Here is a 23,204-nt window from a genome sequence, read left to right as displayed (position 1 = left end):
TTGTGCAAACTTATTTCAACTAACAAACTCTGTCACACAACCGGCTAAATACAGCCGCTCGTGATCTGTTATTTGCGGAGGTAACAGAGTATAAAAGTTGTGTAACAGAGGAGTTTAGTTGATTTAATTTTGCGGAAGGCAAAAGCAACACTGGCCAAGCCACGTCAAGCCGAAGCCACTTGCCTGTTGTGTACGAGTTTCAAAGCGCAAGCCAGCATCGATTTCTTGTAGATAACGAAACCTGCTGCTTCCTCCTCTGCATCTTTTTGCGTCATAAACGAAAGGTAAGATATTTTTTAAGGGCTGGTATCAAGAGGGACGGGTAATTATATACCTGTTCGTGTACTGCAAACGCCGTGCGCTCTCCGTATGTTGGACATAACTGGCTAGGCACATTCTGAATGACAATGTAAGTAAAGCACTCAAGGAATCATTTGTTATTCGCAAACATGGGCTAAATTTAAATACGTTGTTCTAGAGCCCCCAAATACACTTTCCTTGAGGCTGTCAGCGGTACGTTCACGTAGCCGCGTCGACGACCGCGTTCGCATTGAAGTCGGCTCTAGCTACGACGTGATGTGCGCGGTGGCTACGCTTTTACATTCACTCAAGGTTACCAGAAAGGTTGTAGCGCTTTTTAGAGTGTAAGCTCTTTAAGGGCGTGCGTTATAAATTGGTGTTGATGTAAACTGTAGTCACGGGGTGACGAAACGCGGAAGAAGCCGTACGATGCGTTCATTCCTGCTAGTATGCTACGACTGTGTTCTCTACTGTGCGGATCAATAGTGCGAACGCGGCGAAGTAATCGCATTTTGCCGACTTGTGCTTGAAGGGCGTAGTAATATATTTACCGTTCTTGCTGTAAAAGCTTGTATACATACGAATCCGCTCATAGACGACGCCAAAGCGCGTCGGTGAGGACGCTTCCTTGACATTCAGCGAGGACATTCAGTGGCCATAGAACAACTTTGCGCGATGCCGCTTCGTATGCAGGGTTTTTAAATGCGGGATGGATGTTCGTTCTGCAGTACACAGTGACAGTAGTGTTGAAATGTTCCCCACTGGCTCTGCCGAAGTGGTGTAGCTGTTGTTAGACCATATTGAAATATAGGAGGAATTAGCATGACTAATCAGGCTTTGGTTGCACGAAGTTACCAACCTTTACAAGTTGCCAGCCACATCTTGTCTGTATCATGTACAGTGAAATCTCGTTGAAACGTTTTTCAGGGGAACCGGGAAATAAAAAGCATTATGTGAAAATCGTATTATCCAAAGAGTTTGTTAAAAAAAAAGAGAAAAAATCTGCATTCTCCGTCAGCAACTCAATTTTATTGAGCAACAGTGGAGTAGCGGGTAAATTTGTGCTGCACTTTCTTTTCGAAGTCTGGGAGAAAATTCTCTGGAAATGTAAAAATAAAAAAAAAAGCTGCTGGTATTTTTCACTTGGGCGGATGCTGTTCTGTATGACACTTCACGTTGTGCCTTGAATTGGTGAAGCCAGCCACCAGACGCTTTGGAGTCCTCAATGCCCAAGGAGAGCGCAGTGTTGTCAACTTTCTCGCGTAGTACTGACCTATCGGCGTTCATCCTGCCGCTCTAACTTCCTCCCACCATGTGAGCAGGATGTCTTCCATATGGTCATGCTTCGCACCTTGTGCTTGTTTCGCATCAGGGCGGGAAACTTGCAGATTCTTTTGAAGTTCCTCTTGCTGACAAGGAATAGTGTTGAGCGTTGACACTGGCAAACCGAGCTTGTGTGCCAAATCCACGCATTTCCTCTTCGGGTCTTCTTCTAATTTCTGTGCAATTTCCACTTTTTCTTTTTATACTGAGTGCCTTCCGTTTCCTCGACATTGCCACAAGCCTGGCAGCACACCCCGCACAGCAACAAGGCAGCCTAAGGAGAACAAGACTAGTCAAATAGAACAAGAACAAAAATAGCCTCATAAGCAACACCACTGAACACAGGAACAGCGCAGAAAGAGAACAAAGAACGGAGCGGCAAGCACAGAGCATGGCGAGAAGGTGGGGAGGGAAGTCGCCGCCTGCCAAGAGCATTGGAACCTTCTTCCTCGATTGTGATCAAACTGAGAAACTCTGTGATTATGATATGTTTCACTAGATGGCACAGTGCCTCGCCTCACATATCATCCTCATTTAACAGAGCGCGCACGCCGGCAGCAGTGTTTTCGTCGCAGAACCGGTGCTGCCATGCAGGTCATGGGTTGTTGACATGGGGTTTGAGCTAGTATACCGAAGAATAAATGTAAGGTTTCTAAAAATGGTCAAGGTTCACTTTCGTGGTCGTGCCATCCAATTTTTAGCAAAAATGTGATCGTATCAAATGCACGAAAATGCATTATTTCTAAGGGATTTTGGCTTGGAATGAAAAGAAAAACGTATTATGCAGAATTTTATCAATGAAATCCCACTGTATAAGGCCTTCCTTCATAATAATTAAGTTTGCATAATCCATCTAGAAGCACTACGTCCCATCTTTTTCTCTGACCAACACGACTGAAGACACCCACAGACTGGAAGATGGTTCGACTGTATCCTTACTGAGCATTTTTTTTTTACCTTTTGGATGACGAGTCGTTCAGCAAGTGATACGCAATAGGGCCACCTGTACACTAGTGAAGCATTGTTGGTGTTGATATGATGGGTGACTGCAGAAGTTTGGGTTGGTGGATGGTTGTCTAAGTCGAAGATGTCCTTGCAGGAATCCAGAAGATGAGGGAGATCGGCGGTATGATCCGGTGGGAGGTCTGAAGCAGCCACTGCCTTCATTGATGGTGCTTGATGGGACGCCTGCACTGCAGGAGGTAAATGTGCAGGGGTGCTAGCATTCATGGCAGAAAGGGCACAGCATTGCAAGCGAAATCCCCTTGGGAAGGACTTGAGGTGTGAAACTGAAGTTGAAAAACTGAAAGGGAAGGCAGGTTTGGTTCTCTACCACAGTAATGATGATGTGTGGCAGAGTGACGTTTCACAGAAGCAGTGTGTCTGTAATAGGGCAGACCATATAATAAGTTTCGGAACCACATACGGGTCCCTTGTTCACTACGTAAGACAAGCCGTCGTCGTCAATTATATAGGCAGCACATGACGTAGAGAGCATGCGTAGATAGGAGGCAAAGTCCCATCCGTCCGGTTCATTGCGACTGGCGTTGATTGGATAAAAAGTGACTCTAGCAGACGCCAAGATGATGTGTTCTTTTCCTTAGCTAAAATTGCGGTGTTCTCCCAGTCAATCTTGTGGGAATGTTTGTGCGCGTGCTCCGCAATGGCAATGGCATTCGTCATGTGATTATGATTTCTTACATCACGTTGGTGCTCTTTCAGTCGTCGCGGAGCTCGCTGGTCGGTACATGGGCAATGCGCATGTCGTATTTTGAAAAGACGTGCGACAATGCTTCGCTTATTCCTGGGATGTAGGGGATGGCTGCGCGTGCTCGTAATGTCCTGTTGTTGGCCATTCTTGGCTGTAGTACCTTATTCTTGGTTCGGCAATTAAGTCGCTTAGGATAGCCATTGGCGGTTAGTTCGCGGCGAATCGTTCCTAATTCACGTTTCAGTGCACTGTCATCTGAGCAGATGCGTACGGCGCGCTTTATCAAGGACGACACAACGGATGTCTTGTGGCCGAGAGGGTGGCAAGATTCATAACTGGGGTAACGACCCGTGTGTGTGGGCTTCCTGTACACTGAGAAGGAGAGAGCGCCCGCATTGCGGCGAACAAGAACATCCAAAAAAGGGAAGCATGTTGTCTTGCTCGAACTCCACGGTGAACTGTATATGCACATTCTGGGCGTTGAGGCTGTCCAGAAGACATGGGACATCTTGCTTTTTTAAAATACAAACACAGTCGTCAACGTAGCGGCAGAAAAACCTCGGTGTGAAGGTTGCCAATACGTTCCCCTCTAAAGCCTCCATAACTAGATTGGCCGTAGTAACTGATATGGACGCACCCATCGCCGTGCCATGGGTCTGCTGATAAGGGCTTCCCCCGTAAGAAAAATAGGTGTTGCTCAGACAAAACATAAGCAACTCACAGAGCTCGGGGACGTCAAAGGGAGTGCGATCGGGAAGACTAATGTCCGCGTTTAGTGCTTCTTCGCACATGGCTACTGCCAGATCCACTGGGACACTAGTGAAAAGAGACTTGACGTCGAACGAAACCATGACGTCGTCTTCAGTGAGAGTTACGTCCTTCAGCTTCGAAACAAAAGAGGACGAGTTTCCAACATGCGTGGGCATCTTACCGGCTAGAGGGCTCAACACTTGGTGAAGGTAGCCTGATAGTCGGTAGAGCGGTGACCTCGAGAAGTCGATGATAGGCCGTAGAGGAACGGCAGGCTTGTGGATTTTAGGCAGACCGTAGATTGCCGTGGCTGAACCGTTCGTGCACAGTAACCTGTAGTAGAGGCCCTTGTGGTGGGGAGGGACTAGCTTGAAAAGCCTGGTTAGCAGTTCTTGAAGCTTGGACTGTAACCTGCTAGTTGGGTCACGGGCTAGAGGAGCGTATGTCTGCTGGTCTTCGAGAAGGGCCAACATCTTCTTGTGGTAGTCACTGCTATCTAGCAAGACCGTGGCATTGCCTTTGTCAGCAGGAAGGATTGCGATACTGCTGTTATTCCGCAGGCTCCTGATGGCTTGCCTCTCCGCTACCAATAAATGCAGTCTTGCACGCCGTACTTCAGAGGGAAGCTGGCCGACCGCGCGTTCGACCGCACAAATCACCTTTCCTGGCTCCGGGGGTGCTTCCGTGTTAAAATTCACACCACGGGACAAAACCTTAGCCTCCTCTTCGTCCGGTGTGTACGGAGATAGGTTGATGACCTCTTGGGTGCATTGTGGCACATCTGGCTGGAGTGCTTGCAGTTTCCTCTCTTGCGACGTTCTATGACGACCTTCTCCCATGCGTGCAGCTGCACATCTGGGAAGTCCTCAGGAATAAGATTCTCAAATTGCCGGCGTGCAAAGAAGGTTTGCTTCTCCAAAGCTCGTAGCTTCTGGCGGCACTCAAGGATACGTGCTTGTAGTAGCTTCCGCTCGGCTTGTCGAACAATCTGGTGAGAAATAACTGTGAGAAACGGGTGGGCTTGATCAAAGGGGCATGTATGTTACAGCATTTGACAGCAAATGGACATAATCTGTGGAACGAGAACGGTGCTTTTGAGCATTTTTGGCAGAAGGAAATTCAAAAGAGAGAAGTCCCGCAGAACAGTCACTGAGAGCGGTTCGAGAAAAAATCGACGCCGAGGATAATGTCATGGGGGCATTTTTCAAGGACGGTGAAGAGAGCAACACTATCGTGGTCGGCAATCCATATTCAGGCGGTACGCATTCCGGCAATTGAAGGTGCGCTCTTAATGGCAACTCGAACAAATGTTTGCATGGGTGGCGTCAGAACTATGCGAAGATGCCAGCGAAGGGTTAAGCTGATTACAGAGATGTGAGCATTTGTGTCAGTGAGAGCCTGGGCTGCAACACCATCAACAGTAACGTCTAGTAAACTGGGCTTGGACTCCTTGGTTAATAGAGGATCTGTCGTCCAGGTCACAGGTGCAGTATTACCTCCTTGAGCTGCATTGATTAGTCGTCTGATGAGGCGAAGGCTTAGCCTGGCAATGTCGAAAGCTGTAGCGGGCCACATGCCCACTGTGACACCAGTGGAAGCATATTGGCATGTTTTCAGGAGTACTCCACTCTTCGGAATTTTGTGTCTGAAAATGGCGTGGGGCATATTGGTGGGGACCAGTTAAGACACGAGGAACAGTGAAAGCGTTTTTCGGGTGAGCTACAGAGCAAATGCGTGGAATGGTGTGGCTTGCGAGCTCTTGCTGTATATCGCATGGATTAGGGAGATAGAAGGTGACGTTCATTCACGGGTCGGGGCTAGTAGGGCAGCCGTAGCCTCCAGCTCACGGCGTACTATTTTCATTAAGTCGTCGAACAAAGAAGGGCACATTCAAGTGGAGTGGTATACTCGTAATAGGATGTGGGACCCGCGTTAGGCAGTCGAGTGAACTGTGGGGCAATACAGTGAGCTTTCGCTTGTTTCTTTCTTACTTTATTTGGTACCCACAGCGCCTGTTGGCATTACAGTGGGGGGGAATGACAAAAAGAAATGCATGAACTAGTTACGTTGATAACCAAAGAAACATTTTCCAGAGAATGCAAGGCCCTTTTCAAGATGTTTAAACGGTCTGCACTCTGTAATGATGTCGTCTGTGCTGGTGCAGTCCTTATAAACGAGCAGGTTGAAGCGCCATCAGCAATTCCTTTCTGCACATGGCCTACTTTGCCAGTTTCTGACGTGTCGGCATCTATCTTGTGACACAGAGCAACACCATCCTGAATATAGGCGACGGATGACTCCATCGAGGTTTTGGCATGGAAAGAAAGTTCCTTCGCGGCTAGTTGGTGGCCAACAAGCTTTCCGAACAGCTCACGTAATGTCAATTTGCAGGTTTCCCAGCTTGTTAGGTCTGCTTCGTGTCTCTCAAACCAACAATAGTTTGGCTGGGTCCTTTAGGTAAAATATTACGTTGGCCAGCCCCAAGGTTGCATCCCATCTGTTATGAGCGCTCGCACTCTCGTAGGTGCTTATCCAGTCATCAACGTCAGTGCCGCAGAAGGTGCTGCGGTCGCAGGGATGGGAGACGACCATAGGTGGAATAGTCGGCCAGAGGGCTCCATCGAGTGCCAAAATTTCTGTGCCGACCTGGCGTCCACTGCGCAGCTCCGTGTTTGAGGTAGCAGATGTTGCAATGCAAGAGGACCAGGATAGGGCACGCTGCGCAAGCCTCTTCATCTTCACAGCACACAAATGAGGTTACTGTGCGTGCAGTAATCCAGGCTGGTGCTCTGCTTTCAGCATTGACGCTGGAAACCTTTTCTACTCCCTTCCGCATGAACAAGTTTTGGTCTCTGTGAAAGAGTGTATCACCGTCTACAACGGCGAGGTTAAGTTTATGCAAAGTTGCGGGATTTCTGTGGAATCCTTTTTGGAGCTTCTGCGTTTCTACTTAGCATCAACTATTGTAGGATGGTGTGACAGTGTCTTTGTGCAGAGATCTGTAATCTGTAGACGTTCTAAAGTTCCTCACCTTGTTAGTGACATTTTCTTGGCTCATGCTGACCGTGTATTGGAACGTGACTTGGAGGGTTTGGCAATTAGAATTTTCATGTATGTTGACGATTACCTAGTACTTTGTGGAAACTATGATCCTACAAGAAAAATGGTAGACATTTTAAAAGCATTCAAACGTCACGCATTTAGGCTGACCTTTATGTCCAAGGCGCTGAACGAAAGAACAATCCAGTTTTTGAACCTGTTGTTAAAATTCAAAGAGAATCATGTATGTTGGCTCTATAGTCGCGATCGAAGAAGCCTTTACTGAACTCTTCATCAGCACGCTCTAGGATTGCAAAATATGGGATTGTTGTCAACTGCCTCAGGTCAGCCATCTGGTTTTGTTTTCAGTCTTGTTTTCACCTAATTGAGTCTAGCTTTGGTGAACAGTTAGTTGGACCCAAAAATGCTGGCTACGGTGACGGAGTCATTGGGTCGGCCCATCTTCAGTTGTTGGATTTGGTGAAGAAAACTTGTCTCCTGCTTGTGATGTTGTGAAGGAAAAGATAGTTGTAATCTCGTACCTGCACGATGTATCTCACCGCTTGAAAGTAGTGGGGAGCAGATATAACATCAATGTGGTGTTTTCAGCCAAAATTAAGTTAAATTGCAGCTGTCCCGCCATCGAAAAGAATGTTAGTTATAAGGGCCGAGCAAACAGCTGTGGTGTGAAACATGAGAAACAGTTTGTTCCTTGTAGATTAAATGTGGTTTATTGCATTCCTTTCAATTGTGGTCGCTTTGATGTTGGCTAGTTCACTGAGTGCCTTCTGGCCCTCTTCCCACCCATTGCAAAGATTGTGGTTGTACGCTTTACCTTCATGATACAACGGTATTGTTCTCGCACGATGAACAAAAGGTGAGGGAAGTATAGTGGAAGCACATAAAATTCGAAAAATGTCTGACTCGTGTGTTAGTGCTCGTCTTTAGCACTTTTAGATGCAGAATTGGCGTATCTTGAAGAGAGCAGTACTTGAGAGCGTTTGTCTGTACAGTTGCTTATAGTGGGTTCATGTGTCATGTTTTTATCTTTTTTTTTATACCTTCGATGGCTTTATATTTGTCTCTTCAATAAAAATTCGGTTTTGACCGTCAGTGGTTGTCCAGTGTTATCCTCCTTTTTGTCCCGTTATTTGTGCGCTGCGACGATGAATCTACACCAACTACCCCGTTTTCTACGCTACTTCAGTCCGCAACCACTATCAATGATGTTACGGTTGTTTACAATTTACAATGTTGTTACAAATTATCAATGATGTTACGGTTGTTTACAAAATTACAGGTTGTTTATAAATAAGTCCACAGCATTGGCTCAATGGTAAAGCGGTGCCAGAGTAGCGAACTGATCAACTTGGGTAACGTCATTTTTCGCTCGCGAGTCATTTAATTTGCATTCGTTCTCGTCGTCCAATGAGTATTACTGCACGGCAACACCTACATGGCACGTTCAAAGCATCAAACAGATGGGTGTTTCAGATACTTGGCTCCTAACTTATGGTAATATTAAGGCGAAGCAGCAAGTGCAAGGCGTGCAAGGCAGCAGGCTGACTTCTTCTGGCCATCGTTGTCGGTCTAAAGGAGCAACTAAGTATACTTGTGCATGGAGGATATGCTATCCAGGCATTGACGATTTACAAAGTGACACTGTGTTTATTCAAACACGTCGTTCTTTAGCGCGTGTTGTTATAAGGTCTTTCCCACTTCTCTTGTTTTTAATAAAGTGCTGTTTTGCCGCGTTGCGCTGAAATCAGTTTTCAACTCTTGAGGATTTGTGCCTAGTCAAGTAATGGCTCCAACTTGTGCCTGAGCAGCAGCCGCAGTTCCTAAAGCATTGTGCAGCTGAGCCCAAGGACTGTTTTCTTTGCCTTTTTTTTTTTAGTGAAGGCAAAAATAATCGAAAACGCCCGTGTGTGGAGATTTCAGTGCGAGTTAAGATAGCCAAATGTCAGGATTAACGTGAATCGAACCTAGCACTGTGTCACGCTTCATAGCCCAAGAGTGGCCTCGGCACCTACAACCCCCGAAATAGAATCTTTTTCAACTTTGTTTTTGCAGCAGTGGTGCGATGAGCGGGGCTCAGCCTAGTGCCCCCTCATATAATTCCTGACTGATAAACCGACCCAGTTGTCCTGATGGCCATTGCGTGACAGCTGTTCTGTCGGATACACTGCAAGCACCTGCTTAGCTATTGGGAAAGGCAGTGCAGTTTGTTAACGAGATCAGATATCAAAGCAGTCTAGCTCAGAACTTTAATCCTACTAGTGTAAGCCATTATTTGGCCTTGTACAAATTCTCAAAAAAGTCAAAAATACCGTTTGGTGTGAAGGGACTAAAGCAGGTTTTAGACACAAGACTGCATCAGCAAAGGATCTCTGGTGTCACGTAGAAAAAAAATTCAGAATAAGCAGTTAGAATAGTTCAAAAGCAGGCTAAACTAACTTTTGTGTACATATTAATGTAGCCATATATGGGACAAAATACACCATCAATTGTGAATTTAGATTCACTTGACGTTTGCGGTGTGGTTGTAAAAGGAAGCGTTTATTTGTTTCTTTTGGTGTTGCAGGTGCTGACTGAGAAATTGTGGAAAGTTTTGAGCCAAGATGTTCCTGGCCTAAACTGTGATGGGCACGTAAAATGTTGTATGTATATTTGAGGATATAAAGCATTTAATAAAGAATTTTCGAGCTTTCCGACTTGGTTTCTGCTGTTTCATATGCCCATACATTGCAACATGTAAATCTATATTCAAATCTGTAGTTTTATTAAAAAATTGTTTTCAGCAAACAGATTTACTATTCACTACGCCATCATGATCAGTTCATTAGCATGTGTTGCGGGTTTTTTTGTTTTTTTTTTAGCAATTGATGCAGAACTAGCACACATACTAGGTAAATATTTATAAGGCTTAATGTTATGTTTCAGTTTTTCAGTCAATTTGAGAACCTGTATTTGCTGTAAACTTAAGTGCTTTTGTGATCACATGCCTTGAAGCATGCTCCAGCGTAAGAATACTGGATAGCAAAGCCCCTTGTAGCTTGTTTTGGTCAGTGTGTGTGGACAAACGTAAGTCATCAGTAGAGGCTTCATAGTCCAACTCGCAAATAAATGTGGGTGCTAGCACCATTGGGGCTTGCAAGGAAAAAAGAAAAAGACCCGTGAACACACGATCGCGAAGAGGAGCCGGTGCAAAGGTAGTCCTGCGTGTCTAAATCTAACAGGCGAAGATCAGAGCAGGAGTATTTTAGTTTTAATTCTGTCTGGGCAAAACTTTAGTGCCAACTGCCGTTTCGTATGGGCGGAGCGCTAGATACGATGAAGAAAAAAACAAAACAAGCAACCCGGTTGTTTGTGCGATCGCATAAAAAGCAGCAGGGCACAACGTGCAACCATCGTGATAAGGTTGAAAGCAATCGTCAGAAAATCTGAGTACCAACATGTTCAAGGTGGGCTACAAGTGGTTATACTTATCGCGTATTCCCAGCGTGACTTAGGCCCAACTTTATGGGGCATTAGGCTAAATTTCTATTTGTCACACTCCAGGAATTCATTCATAATTAAGGTTGACTTTCACAGCGGCGGCCGATCACAGGGTGAACTGTGGATGCACGCTTGCGTAGCAACCGTTCACGCGACGATTAGCGAACGCTACACTGCGATTGCAAAACAGCACGGATTACAAAGTATTTAGGTAATATTACCTAGAACACTGTTGCAGCGTAAAACTTAATCAAACGACCCGGTTGAAGCACTTCGAAATGCACAGCGGTGGGTATCACAAGCGGACGCGAAATCCAACACAGACACAGTTGAAGCACTTTTAACTTCGTTAAAATATACAGATCTAGGAGTGTGGTTGAATAACAGCGCAGCCGTCCCAGAAGGCGAAATCCAACGCGCGAATGAAACACTTGCCACTTCACATGGAGGAAAGAAATGGGTATTCACTGCCGGCCGGCCGGCGGGCGAAGAGCGGGGAGTGTGTGCGCTGGCAGAACAGCCCCGCAACCCTTCGCCTTTCCCTCTCGCACTCCTCCTTTTCTCCCTTTCGTGGGTGATGCATCGCCGAAACCGGAATACGCTGCGCCGACGCTGCGTGCGTGCGTCTATCCGTTTGGTTGCCGGGCCGACCGCGTATTCGAGTTTCGGCGACGAGTCGTTGCGCGCAGCTCTGCCTGCAACCCGAAACGCGCAGCGGCCTCATCGCGCGGGCAAAGTGGTCAGACGGGAGAGGCAGAAAACATCTTTGTTTACTGAGCTTTCGGACCCGTCGAAGTTCACGCCGCAGTCGGAGAGTTTCGTGCCGCCGCCGCGTGCAGAAGTGGAGATGATCTTTTCAACTTTGCCGTTCAGGCAAAGTTTAAAATAAGATCAACCATTTCAACCCTTTCTTTAACCATTTATTGCCAAGGCGCAGTCAGTCCACAATTCAGCAATTAAGGTCCCTCCCAGGCGTAATCTAGGTTCGTTTTTTTTTCTTTTTTTTTTCATATACGCATCGCACCGATCGAGCGGTTCTCAGCGAAAAAACAGCCGGCGTACTGCTTGCGACGCGAGGTGGTCACACCCAACATAAGGCATCTGAACCCTTTGTTTTCCAGTGCACTGAAGTAACGTACCACCACGCCGGAGCACCGAAAAGGCGAACGTATGCAAAAGCGCTAGCAAAAGCAAAAGCAAGTACATGTCTAGCTGCCGAGAAGCGGCGACAGGCGAGAAAAAAATGTTCGATTTTTTCCGGAACCTGGCAGCCCTGTTCTAAACAGATAGAAATTTGGCCTTGGAATCCTGCAGCGCAGCTCGGCGAAGGTCACGAATTCACATTGCCGCACGAATTCACATTGCCGCGAACTACAAATATGCATAGTCCACCCGAACTTTAAATGTTGTAATCTTCAAAGGATATGAGCTAGTGCATCTGAACGAGTACGTAGCATCTAAATGCATGCCAATATCGTCTTAATCTTAGATGAAAAAAGAGCCAAATTAGGTAGTATGCCGAATTGAACAGGAGCTGTGACAGTGGGATTAGCTAAATGGTCCGCTAGCTCGTTGCCCCTGATGTCCGTATAGCCAGGGACCCAAGCCAAACGTACCTCGATCCTTCACGTGCATGCCTTAGAACAAAAAAAAATTCCCGCGCCTTCCCGCGAGGGGAACACGAGTAAATGCAGAGCATTGGGGGTCGTTAACGCCGCGTAAAGTCGCGTTAGGGTGGGTAGTTGGGTCGTAGTTGCGTTGGTGTTGGTTTGGGGTAGAGAGAGGAGAGTAAAGTCGCGTTAGGGTGGCGTCAACCAAGGAAGGAAGGAGCAACGCAGTGACTGAAGCGCGAGCGACCGCTAGCCGCTTTATATTTGCAGCGCGCGCAGTAGAGGGAGAGCAGTACTGGGGGGAGAGCGCGCATGCGCAAGCAGCGCGCGCCTTTCCACGCCCCACCGCGCTGCTATCACGCACCTATTACGCGGAGACCGCCACGGAGCGAACGGGCTGACTACGACGCATGGGCGCGCCAGCTGCTGTTGAGAGAGAGGAGGGAAGGAGGAGAGGCGCACCTGCTGCGGACGCGGAGCTGTGGACGCCGTCCGACGCAGGAAGAGGCGAGGCTAAGAAATGCTCTGCATTTAAAACAATAATGTGCGGTACAATGCGCTTCGTTTGTGATCACTGCGTAGATGCTGCCTTGCTCTTTTTCGGGGGTCACCGCCCAGTCCAGTCTCCTTCCTCGGCAAGCTGGGAAGGTTGGGAAAGTCAACGGGAACTGCACCTTTCTTCAATGCCCAGTGACTCTATAAGTCTTCGCAATGCCCTGTGCACACAATTCTAATCATCATCATCATCATCATGTTTATTGCTATTGTGATTCAAATTTGTTATTTTAATCAAACCCAATGAAATATTCATTCAGCATCACAGAAGGAGAGCACAGTAAAAAAAATCAGTCAAGAGCATGATGGTTATTTATGCAAAGCTTTCTCCTTAGATACATGAACTCGGGAAGCGTTTTTTTCTTGAAGTGCTCGATGTGCCTTCGCTTATCATCATCGTTTTGTGAAACCTACTGATCAAAGTTTGCTCTCCTGCAATGCGTTTGGCATGACGAATGACACTATCGGTGAGGCATAGAAAGTTTCGCTTTAAAATGCCGATTAGTGACTTTATGGTGACTGCATACCCTCTACACGAGGCAATGTTAGCACGCATGATTTTATGCCTTTTGATTTATCATTGCAGAAAAGCAGTTTACGTAAAAATATATAGAAAAATAAAAATTAGCAAAAGAATACACACTCTCTGCACATTAATATACATGCCTCCTAGCCTCGAACATACCGTATTTACTCGCGTAATCCTCGCACTCGCGTAATCCTCGCACCCCTATGTGAGCCACCAAAACTTGGATTTTTTGGTTCCTCGCATAATCCTCGCACCCCCAACTTTGCAGCGGCGAAAGTTGCCTGCTCGCGAAACCCGCATGGTGCACGCGCTCTCCAACGCGCGCCCTCCCCCGCCGCCTCTCCGTTCGGCGGAAAGCGCTGTGTATCCAAGGTACAGTGACTCCACTCACTGTATCCAAGGCCATCCAGGCGCCCTAATAACCTGCATGGCTACTCCTAGTGTCACTAAATAAGGTAAAAAAACCTTATTTAGTGACACTAGCTACTCCCTAACAGGCGCCCTAACACGCTGCTCACTGTTCTTGAGCCGGTTTCGCGTGCGCGCAACTAGACGGCGTTCGCACAGCCCGCTGTCGTGTCGTCGTCGTGGTCCCGTCGTTGAGCAGCAACAGTCAGTGAGTCACTCGCGTCAACGGTGGATAGCTCGCTGCCCTTTTGAGAACTTTTTGATCTTTTTGTTTTGTGCTTGGTGCCGCTTTCAAATTGAAAGCGATAGAGTACGCGATCGAACACGGCAACCGCGCCGCAGGCAGGCACTTCGGCGTCACCGACTTCAACCTGCGTTACTGGGGTAGGGCACGCACATGACGACGACGAGATAGGGCGCGCGCCAGGAAGCAAAGGCGGCAATTTCATGATCGCTGATCGACGGGAGACTGTTTACGTTGCAAATAATAAAATAAAAAGAAATAGCTGCTGTTGGCAACACTGAGCTTACATGTACAAAAAACGACCGCTACATTTAGCGGGATTGGCAGTAGGCAGATTGGCAACACTGTGCACCGGATTTTTTTTTCCCCGCATAATTCTCGCACCCCTAACTTAGCATTGACTTTTCCGAAAAAAAAAAGTGCGAGGATTATGCGAGTAAATACGGTACTACCAGACATGCACGTTCATGCTACCTAATGAAGGCTTACAATACTGACAAATCATACTGACCATGTGTGCTTTTTTTATTTAGTTTTGTACCGATTATTTCTGGTTTTCTGCTGTGCAGTATAATAGGAAAATTCCAGTGGTATGATACAGATGCATTCATATTTTGCTATATATAGCCACACTGCTAGACCTCTGCTGACTTGTTAGAGCGTGTGTAATAATTGGTGGATCCACTCAGGGAACGGGGTTTCCGAAGAAATCTGAGCTGGTTAGTGTGGAGAGATATTGCTCATATTGTCCGGTAAAGCGCTGTAAAGCCATGGCTAGTATCATTATAGTGTGAGCCTGATACAAAGGCCAAAGCCAATATCCCATTCATCCTTCGATTGATACTGCAGGAATTGAATATTCCAAATGGAAGATTAGCTTGTCAAATACTTAAGTAGGCCTTTCACCTATACACATTTGCTGAAGACGGGAAACGTTGATATCATTTTTTTTTAGAATTGGGGCATTCATAAAGGCAAAAAATTTTCAGTGACCAGTGCCACTGGGATTTCAACTGATCTGATCCTTAAAGGGGCTATGCAGACAAAACACAAGTTTGGTTCATTCGAAAGATTGTCTCATTAGAATCATACTGACAGCACTTTTAACGTAAACTTCTCTCAAATAAGCTATATAATTAGGATAAAAGGGAATGACCATGCGACGTACTAGCTCATTTCCCGCACTAACCTATGATATAATATGCACAGCTCTGCGATAGGTCGGCAAAAGCAAACACAAGTTAGGAAGGGCTTATAAGCTTGCAAAACACGCTTAAATGTAATGCATATTCATTTTATTACAGTAAGAATGGTGGGGTAAACAATAGAAGTTAGAAAAGTACACGTAAACATAGAAGTACTGGCGTGTACTGCTGTTGGTACTGCGCGCACTATGCTTGTTATAGCTGCACACCAGTCCGGCACCTTGGATTTGTCTCACACGACACCGGCCGATTGGTGTAAGCGACATTGTCTCACGTTACCTTGTTTATCAGGCAAAAATACCCCATGTTTCATGAAATCATCAAAAACAAGCCAAGTGCAAACACGGTCAAAAACAAGGTCAGAAACAAAGCAATGACAGACAGGACAGACAGTGGCAGTGATGCCAACCTGAGGCAACGCTTTATCCCTAGAATGACCCCTCAAAAATCCCTAGATAGCAGACAAAATCCCCAGATTGCATTTTTTTTTTATTTTCGCAAGTTGGCATTCACCTTTATTAGTCTAAACGCAGCTTGCTCTTCGCTTCGTTTGCTCTGAATCTTATTAGAGTTAAGATACAGCTTACTAGCAGCAACTGCAGCTCTTTTTTTCTACATTTTCTGTGGAGTGATGTGAATTCGCTTCTTCGAGCAGACAGTGAAGGTGCGCGGCGGAGATGAATTTCGCGCGTTTTCCGTGCACTGTAAGTCACAATCCGCCTCTTTCACAACCCCACTGCGCATGCGCAATCCCCTAGCGGCCAAGTCTCTAAGCAGTCCAGTAGGGGCAGCAGACGACATTCCCCACAGCTCCCGCACAAACGGGAAGGGGTCGTGGTTGTATTTACATCGTTTGATTTTTTGTGCGTGCTCGTTGTGCGCGGAACAATGCCCACAACTTGTGCTACGTCCCGCTGTAACTCGGAGTGCCGAAAAGGGAACGGTGTCGGCTTCTATCGCTTCCCGTCGGCCGCACGCGATCGGCTACGGCGGCTTGCGTCGCTCGCGTCGGCTCGGCATCCTGGCGGATATTTGATCGCTGCTATCTGTGCAACTGCGAATGACAATCCGCAACACAACTTTTCACTACACTATCATCCCCTTTCTCGCATGTGGAACTCTATTTAAGTTATAACTGCCGTTTGAGCGATCGGTGACCGAAACATCTGCGTAGCCTGTTTCGATGCTTCCGCGCAGGTATCGCCATCTCTCGGCCGCTCGGCGCACCGCGCGCCGCGGCGACCGGTCAGCGTATAGGCTTGCATCGCGGCAGATATATCTGATCGCCGCTTTTAAAATAAGCCCTGTCAACAATCCCTAGCACAATTTTTCACCACACTAACACCTACTTTCTCGCATGTAGAACTTTTTAGCGATCAGATTGATTCAGAAGAGCAGCGACAAGCGCGGTTGCTACCGTGGTCTGCGCCGGTTCGAGCCGCTGAGTGTGCCGAGCTGGCAGGCGCGGCCGGCGTGTGCGCGGACTGTTTCCGAAGGCAGAAAACGCTTCACGATTGCTTGCTTTATCCATTTCTTGCGAACAAACGCGCAGAATCTACAAATTCAGCTCAGCGATCATCGTAGTTGACCATGGAGCAAAAACAGTGGGCGGAGCGACGCCGACGACGCATCTCATGCGCGCATCGGGCCGTCTCAAATTCACGCGTACGACTAGTCGTGGCGACAGTCGTAACGATCAGTCGCATGCGAATCGCGTGTACCAATCGTACATGTGTCCAGCGAACTGCCGGCCTTTGTTGAGCTGGCGATCGCACTTCATGCCAGACGACTCCAAGTACTGCTCGCTCTGCTACTCGGACGGCACACGGATCTGTCCGAGATTTCTCTGCCAGCCCTCATTCAGTGATAAGAAGCCGCCTGGTATTATGTGATGACCAGGGGCTGTCGTCTTAAGGCGTTATAACACCAACACAGAAGAAAAACTTCGGCTGCTCCTCGCCGTAATGTGGGATTGCCGTGCATACAACGAGAACGCAGCCGGAGGAAACGCCGGCAAACCCTACAGCTTCAACTTCCGCTAGGCACGCTAGGTGGCAGCACACCGCAATGAAAGAGGCGGATTGCACTTTCACTCGCGAAGCCAAGTAGTCACTCGTGAAGACAAGTTCGGAAAAGTTCCTTCGAGTGTACAGCACACCTCAGAGTTTCCACAGTTGCACTTCACTTGCGAAGACAAGTTCGGACAAGTTTCTTCGACAGCACACCTCAGAGGTTGTTATTGCGAGAACCTCGCGTTACAGAACCACAGTCGCCCTCTCTCGGCTTGCACAACACCAATGCTGTTTTAAATGAAAAAAATAGAAATAGCGAAGGAAAGTTAGAAATGAAAAATAGAAATTAGCAAAAAATTACATTCTTTGCAGTCACTTATTGTTGAAAACGCGTGGTTACTCAGCAACACCAGTCACTAAGCTGCATAGCGTTTCATTTCAACAGACTCTAAAAAAATCCCTAGATTTCACAAAAAGACGCCAAATCTTTAAAAGAGACAAAAAACCCCTAGATCTAGGGATAAATCCCTAGGGTTGGCATCACTGGACAGTGGTGCCATCTAGGAGGGCTGATGGTAAATAAGGCATTCGGCAGTCCGCTGCAGACTAAACAGCAAAATAACGTTCACTTGAAGACCTGTCCATGTCATTGCAGACGTCACAAAAAACGCGATTTGGCAGGATAACCAAAATTTTAACTTAACTCGATTAATTTCTCGGTGAATAAAGCATTGTTTGGTGCCAGACAAGTGCAGGGGCATATAAAACAGCAAATCTTTCGAATTAAGCAAACTTGTATTTTGTCTGTGCGTGGCCCCTTTATAAGCATTTTGCCTTCTGCAAATAACCCTAATCTTTACGGAGCCGTCTGGGGCTGAGCAGTGCCCCTTGAGTGGGGGAGCCGTGCTACCCCTTCTGTAAAACCGCTCCCCCAGCTCAAAGGCTCCCCCCCCCCCTGTTCCGACGCCCCTGCCTTCAGAAGCGTACACTCCTGAAATTGTTGACCACAACGTGACCTAATTCCAGCAGATCGGCTGATACCAGATAAAGGAATTTCAAGGCCCTGAGCATGCAGGGAATGTGTTATATTTGCAATTCATAAGGGTTGGTCATGCGTAGACACCTTCTCCAAGTGAACACAAACATGCCTGCATGCAGATAAGGCAGAATGGTACAGGCCAATTTTGCGGCCTATTAACTACCAAGCAACACTGGCCTGGAACAACTTGATGCTATTAAAGGAGCCATGAAGAGAAAACACAAGTTTGGTTCATTCGAAAGATTGCCTCGTTAGAACCATAACGACACCACTTATAACGCAAACTTCGCTCAAATAAGCTACATAATTAGGAAAAACGGGAATGGTCATGCGACCCACCAGCTCATTTCCCGCAACAAAACCTATGCCGTCACATGGGCTAAGCTCTGCGATTGGCGGAGGCCGGCAAAAGCAAACGCATGTTAGGCAGGGCTTACAGCTTGCATAGCGAGCTAAATGCCCGTGAAACATACTGCACATTCTTTTTATGACGAAGAACGGTGGAGTAAACGGTTGAAGGTCCGAACGAACTCGCAAGCGTGTGCGCCAATGCGTACGAAACTAGCGCGCTGGCCGAGCTCGACATCTCGCCGTCGCGCAGACGAATTTTCGGGTTCGAGGCTCTTCGGGGCCAACGAACCGTTCCAGCACGCACAGCCGCGACCTTGCTTCGTATCGTAATCCCTTCACAGGAGGTTGGCCGTCATATCGCCAACCAGCAAAGGTAAAAATAGAAACGAGGGGAGTAAGGAACAGCAAGAAGCGACGAGATAGTGCCAGTCGTCGCGTAAGTTTCGAATGGTGTTGGTTTGCTGCTGTCGTTACGAGCTCGTTTCCAGTTTACAACCACTGAAAACTTCAGTTTGTTCAGTTACGGCAGGGACCCTTACGTTAGCTCACTCCTGGAACATGCTGGCGCTCGTTGCCGACTTCGTCAAATCGCTCTGACCTTGGGGAAAAAAATGCCGTAAACACCGCGCATTGACGCTCGTATCTTTCTGGTCGAAGCAGAGAGCTCGCGCGAACGGCTTTCCATACACGACACCGGCCAACTGGCATAAGTGATACTGCTACTGAAATTGAACTATTATTAACCGTAATCAAAATACGGCACATACGTACCAGTCTATATTCGTCCGTCGCGACGGGGCTGACGAGGCAGCGGTGCCGACGGCTGGGCGTTCGTCTGTTGTGGCTATCGCGGAATGGTCGCTTTCCCGTCCACCGCGTATCCCACAACTCTTGCCGCTCGTGCACTTAGAAGCATTGAGCGTTATTGTGGTGTGAGGTTGTTAAATGCAAGCCCGAGCTCCTCGGCGAGAGTTTTGTTCTCCGGATCAGGCGATTCCATGACTAGGGCTGCGGGTGCACTAGGTTTTACTAGTATTTTTAAAATGGCCGCCGTCTCGATCGACTCCCGCGTGTGGGTGCTATATGGAGTCGACATACTAAGTATCTGTTTCATGGACCGGCTCTATGACGCCATTGTACACGTCACGGAATGTTCAATTTTAGCGGGAGATTTAAAATTTTGGCTTAAATTGCCTTATTTATCAGTGAATAAAGCATCATTTGCTTCCGGGAAAGCGCTTGGGGTACTATGAAACACCTAATCTTTCGAATAAAACAAACTTTTGTTTTCTCTTCATGGCTCCTTTAATGAAACTTGGATGCATCACTTTGATCCAGAGACCAAGCAACAGTTAATGTAATAGCGGCACTTGGGCTTTTAGAGGCCAAAGAAGTTCAGTGCCCAGCTGGGAAGGTCATTGGGCAGTTCAGGTCGGTTCAGGTAGTAGTAGTAAGGTGGCTAGTAGTGCCTCTTTATTCTGACCACAAACTACCACTAGAAGGGTCAGACAGTTGGTGCTTTATGAAGGTGACCTTAAAAAAAAAAAAAGTTTTTTTTTTTTTTTTTGCGGGACAACGCATCTGCTCCCTATGCCTGCAGAACAACTCAGTTTTGGACCAATACGGGCTTTCAATGTATTGGTCATTCACTGTACTCGCCAGATCGTGCTCCTTCAGACGATGTTTTATTTCAAAGCATATAAAAAAAGGAAGGAAGAAAGTGTTCAGACTTGGATATTCTTCCTTTCTTGAGAGGTCAAAAAAACTGCGGGACCAAAGTGCCAAGTCAACTGAACTTTAAAATGAATATGTGGAGTAGTCATAACTTTACACTATGTCGTCGTCGTTCAGGCCAAGAACATTTTAGCAACCCCTATAAATAAGAATATTGCTTATGGCAGTCACAGACATCATCTGGCTGAAGTGCATGCTTTTAAGATGGCAGGAGTGATTTAGTGCGCTCACAAGACTTTTATAGTTTTCAAGGTCTCACCACTTGCATCGATACAGAGATCTTTTTTCTGGTCTTGACAATTTCGGTACAATGACAGTTTACTATGTCTCATCTTCACCACAGCATTAAAGGGGCCCTGAAAGGCATTTTGAGCACACTAAATGAACTAGCGCAATCGTTAGATAGGGTCGTCAACATCATCTGTGCCAAGTATTACTCTTTTACGCGCAGCGGAAAGCTCACACTTTTGTTGCAAAGTTTGTCGCTTTTTTCTCACCCTTCCCTTCGTGTTTTTGGACGCCGCCATCTTCACATGTCTACATCATCGATTCCCATATGTTCGTCATGAGCTAGACATCCTGCTATTGGGCGGCTTTTTCACGCACTTCCGGCAAAGAGATGAGTCGTCTGCTCCGCATCGGCTCGCCCGCTGATCTGCCAGCGGAGTGCCGGAGTGTTGGACATTTTACGACAAACGAAACAAGTGTAAACAAACGCTTAACCGTTTGTATTGAATGCAACACGGCCATAGCACGACATGGATTTTATGTTACATGAGTACGCACCATAAAGAAAGCCCCGTGACACTTATTTGGTGCAATCGCAGAGAACGCCCTGAGCCGAATGCCAGGGTTTGACGCGTACATTTTATTCAACTTCAAAACAATCCAGAGATGTGTTTCGAACGAACGCAATGTCACAACATGCGTTGCAAGTCTGAACCGCGATTGACAGACGATGGGTTGCCTCCTCCTGCCCGTCGTAAATTCGGCACTCACCTCACACCCGGTTTGCGTGGACGAACAGCAAGTCACAACTCTGGCGCGCAAGCGAGAAGGCTTTTAGCCAGGCACACTACACATACCCCATGCGAGGTTGAGTCGTACGTCGTTCGAGAAAGATAATCCAGACCATGGAAAGCACTATCCACCCGCAGAAGTACAATGTCGCATTTCATCGCGAAACGAACGCGTCCACAACACACAGGAGGCGATGCACACACACACACAGCTTCGGTCACTGCATTGGTTTAGCTGCAAGCTTCGTTCGGACAATCAGCGATGCTACGACGATACAGAGCTGCGTGAGGACGACGTGCTAACCACTTCACGTATGTAAAAACACAGGGGCAAAGAACTACGTTAATCGGAAGCAAAAAATATGTCCTCCATTATAGTGCCTGAAATATACTGGCTAGTGTGCCGAGGGCGGGCTCCAGGCGGGCGCCGGGAGCGATGTACGCGGCCGGCTGCAGCTTGGGGCGCTGCCGTGCGGGAGTGTGTCGCGTTCGTTCGGCCCGAGCAGATCGCGCGGTTACCTCCGAGCTGCGGCGCAGACGGCAGCGGCAGAACTTTCCATTCCCGCTTGCGACGAAAGCGAGCGAATGCGACGGAAATTCTGTCGCGCGACGAAAATTTGTCCCGACCATTCGACAAAAACGATCGTCGCGCGACAAAGCGACGGAATTCCTGCCGCTTTCACTCGCTTTCGTCGCAAGTGCGAACGGGCCTTTATGCGCAATCACATAAAACAAGCTCTTGCTTATCGCCTGAGCATACGGTTTATATCTGACTACGTTACACTGTGCTTGCCAGTGTATTTAAACGATGTCACTAGGTTTGAAACGTACGCGCTCGGCGTGCAGCTTTGTAAACGCAAGCGGCCTCACATACGCACGCTATTTTGCTGCTAATAGAGTTTTAGTACAGCGTTTGTGGCCTTTGCATACGCTAAACGCTAAATTTTTGCATCCCGCTACGTAAACACTGCGAGGGGAGTTTTAGTAGAGCGGTAGAGCGTCTAATCAGTTTTGCGTAGCGACACACTAATGCATACGGCGCCATCTGTCAAATGTTTTCCGAAATGTCTCGCCGGCTCATCTGCTATCGGAGTGCCGGAGTGTTTGGTCATTTTACGACTATCCAAACAAGTGCAAACATACGCTTTCCCGTCAGTGTTGAATGCAACACATGGGTGCAGCTTGTCAGAACACGGGTTCTCGCTGATCGAGTGCGGCGTTGGTTTGCTCTGCGCCTTCCCGTTCATCGCCGCTGATAAAGCGATCCAATCCGGCGCGTTTTGTGCACGGGTTTTGTGTCGGTTTAAAATGTCCTTTTTCACATGCCGCCGGTAGTAGGAATTACAACCGCCGCAAAATAACACCCGGCACCAGCGGGGTCACATCTGAGACCGCGCTTTTTGGATAAACAGTGCGCGGTGCACCAAAGGGAACGAGCGCACGATTCTCCCCGCGCGGCTGCGAATTCGCCGCCGATACCAACGGCAGCTACGTACACCGCGAAAGGGCAAGGCCAGGCCGCACACATGCGGCCAGGTCCTTCGTTCACTTTTCCAGCCTTTAGAGGAGTGTCCATGGGGTCAACAAAGATGAAAAAGCCGAAAGAGCTGGCCCGTAGCAGACGGCAGTCTGTGGGAGCGCAATAGCGGAAGTTCGTCACCGCTGAGGAGCGGAGCATCATGGGAGGGGAGGCCAACAGCGAAGAAACAGTTGAAAGGAGGAGGAAATACGGCGCGACGATAATGCGCGGTTTTTGATTTACGATTTCTCAGCTAATACTCATCGCTTTAACAAAATTCTTGCAGGAGGAGATTGCTAATACATTGCTTTATTTGGTTACATGTACATCCATGCATCGGCGGAAGGCATTTCAGGAC

The 23,204-nt window shown here is 47.5% G+C and overlaps 1 long non-coding RNA gene across 1 annotated transcript; it reads left to right on the top strand.

Moving 5' to 3' along the window:
• Window positions 1-182: 182 nt before the first annotated feature.
• LOC144171710 (uncharacterized) lies at window positions 183-9,823 on the top strand. The gene is made up of 3 exons (XR_013322964.1): window positions 183-284; window positions 2,723-2,825; window positions 9,708-9,823. It is a non-coding gene; the product is annotated as an uncharacterized LOC144171710 (long non-coding RNA).
• The last annotated feature ends 13,381 nt before the right edge of the window (window positions 9,824-23,204 follow it).

This window comes from Haemaphysalis longicornis, unplaced genomic scaffold (assembly GCF_048455015.1).
Source record: "Haemaphysalis longicornis isolate Haplotype H1 unplaced genomic scaffold, Haemaphysalis longicornis Haplotype H1 scaffold_1, whole genome shotgun sequence".
Classification (NCBI taxonomy): Eukaryota; Metazoa; Arthropoda; class Arachnida; order Ixodida; family Ixodidae; genus Haemaphysalis; species Haemaphysalis longicornis.
Note: the sequence above shows the minus strand (reverse complement) of the source record. Positions and strands in the feature narration are given on the sequence as shown.